The sequence below is a fragment of the Etheostoma spectabile genome, chromosome 8 (genome assembly GCF_008692095.1).
Source record: "Etheostoma spectabile isolate EspeVRDwgs_2016 chromosome 8, UIUC_Espe_1.0, whole genome shotgun sequence".
Taxonomy (NCBI): domain Eukaryota; kingdom Metazoa; phylum Chordata; class Actinopteri; order Perciformes; family Percidae; genus Etheostoma; species Etheostoma spectabile.
The window spans coordinates 25,073,109-25,075,155 of record NC_045740.1 but is presented as its reverse complement, the minus strand read 5'-3'; the positions used below and the strand labels follow the sequence as shown (position 1 = coordinate 25,075,155).

The following is a 2,047-nucleotide window of genomic DNA, read 5'->3' as shown; positions in this document are numbered from 1 at the left end:
CTAGTGTCCCCGTTTTAAGTTTTACAGAAATAAAAACATGACGTGTTTTGGAGGTACATACGCTTCTGAGCTGAAAATGTCCCTGGATTTTGTCTGAGAAATCTGGTCACCTTAAGCTAGTAACAAGGTTGATAAGAGTAAGGTTTGTTATCTGGAAAACCAAAACATTAGCTGAGAGCCACTAAAATGATTAGGGGAACTACAGAGAGATAATGCCCTGTTGGTTGTCACTACTAATCATATTGTAAACAAATCGTAATCAGTATACCTTTAATGTATTTTTGTATCTAAATGTCCAATGTTATCAGTTTAAAGGTCCAATATGTAATATATCTACTGTAATAATTCTAAAATGCCCCAATGCATCATCAGATATAAAGGAAACATACCAAGTTGAGATACTATCTTGCTAACAATGCTAATGCCAGTATTTTCTCCTTTTGCAATTTCCGTTCCGTGACAGAATTTCTGTTTGTGTTTTGGCCTGTGTGTATGTATCAACGGCCCAGCTTGACAGCCAGGCCGGGTTGCCAGATATACCTGTAAAAACATAAACCCAGCGTGTTACAGCTGTAACGCTAGCATAGCCCCAAAATCATGAGATAGATTCTACCCAAACTAAAAAAAAGGCAAGGCATGTTTCTAACAGTTGTGTGACCAGAGACGTAACAAACCCTGAGTAAATATTGAAGATATATTTGAAAAGTGGAGACAGCTTAAAGCCCAAAAGGACACAGAGTTGGCCAATTTTCTACTACAGATAAGCATTAGCTTCAGGCTAATTTATCACAGCTAAAAGGGACAGTTATTTTATATAATTTCAACATTTTTGTGTTCGCATTGAGTTATATAGCTAGAGTACCCGAGTTGGTTACTCAGAAAACAATTGAGACACAGCCAGTAAAGTGATCCTGACTGGTCCCGGCTTACACCACCATGCTAACCCTGCTAACTGCCGACATTACCGGAGGACCCGGCAAGCGTGCAGTGGCTGTTTACGTGTTCAGCAGTGAGTTACTTTTAACCAAATGAGGGGGCTGTAAATCCGGAAAAGAGAGCCGCGTGTTTGCGGTGTGTTTGCGATTGTTGCCGTAATTCTAAGCCAATAAAGTGTGTTCAGTCGGGTGGAGAGGACGGCAAGGTAGTGTTACTTTTAGCGGTTACTACAGTAATTCTAAGCCTTGGAAATGGTTCTGTCAGTTGGATGGAGAAGACGGCGAGGTTGTTTTGTTTTTAACGATTCCTACCTTATTTTTAAGCCGTAAAAGTGTGTCTGTCAGTTGGGTACAGAGCTCCGCGGAAGCACGGGCTTATATGACTGTCAATATAGCCAGCAACTAATGTTAGCTACTCTGCTGTGAAGTAACGTCTGGCTATGTGAGACAAGCGTCTAGCAACACTGTTGAGGATGCTGCCGTTTCAGCCTGGCAACCAACGCAAACTTTGAGTCTGGAAGGGAGACAACTCTCTCCAATATTTTGAATTTATAAATCAGTAACTATTTTAAATACTAGCTGCCAGTATTAAATATTGCACCTTTAAACACTTAAACACCAGGGGTCTTCAACGTTTTTAAGCCAAGGACAACTTATCTGAGAAAGAGACGGAACACAAACACCCTTACTACATATTTTATAAAATGAAATTTCACATTAACCTGGGTCTATAAAAACCTAAAACCTTTATACATACATTTTTAGTGCACAGAAAACTAAGCTATAAAAAATGGTATTGTATTGATTTTATGAATCACGTTTTAGTGTAAAACATACTGTGACACAGTGAATTATTAGGATTAACTGTATCTGTGGATAGAGATTATTTTACCATAGGCCACAACACCTATTATCAGTGTTTTTTTTCACATATAGGCTGATTTATATTTGCTAATAATATGTTGGATTCATGTGTAGACATATTACATTTCTTACTATTAAATGTATTTTTAAGTTAGGCAATGTGCGGGAATTTCTCTGCAACTTTTGACATACTTACCAGACGCACCTGTCTCACATATAGATGTACAAAGTTTATTTCTGTACTATTT

General features: G+C 38.2%; 1 protein-coding gene across 3 annotated transcripts in view; it reads right to left on the bottom strand.

The window, feature by feature from the left end:
- The window catches only part of LOC116694195 (group XV phospholipase A2-like), a 22,513-nt gene that overhangs the window by 2,697 nt on the left and 17,769 nt on the right, over positions 1-2,047 (bottom strand). The gene's annotated exons all lie outside the window — the stretch shown is intronic.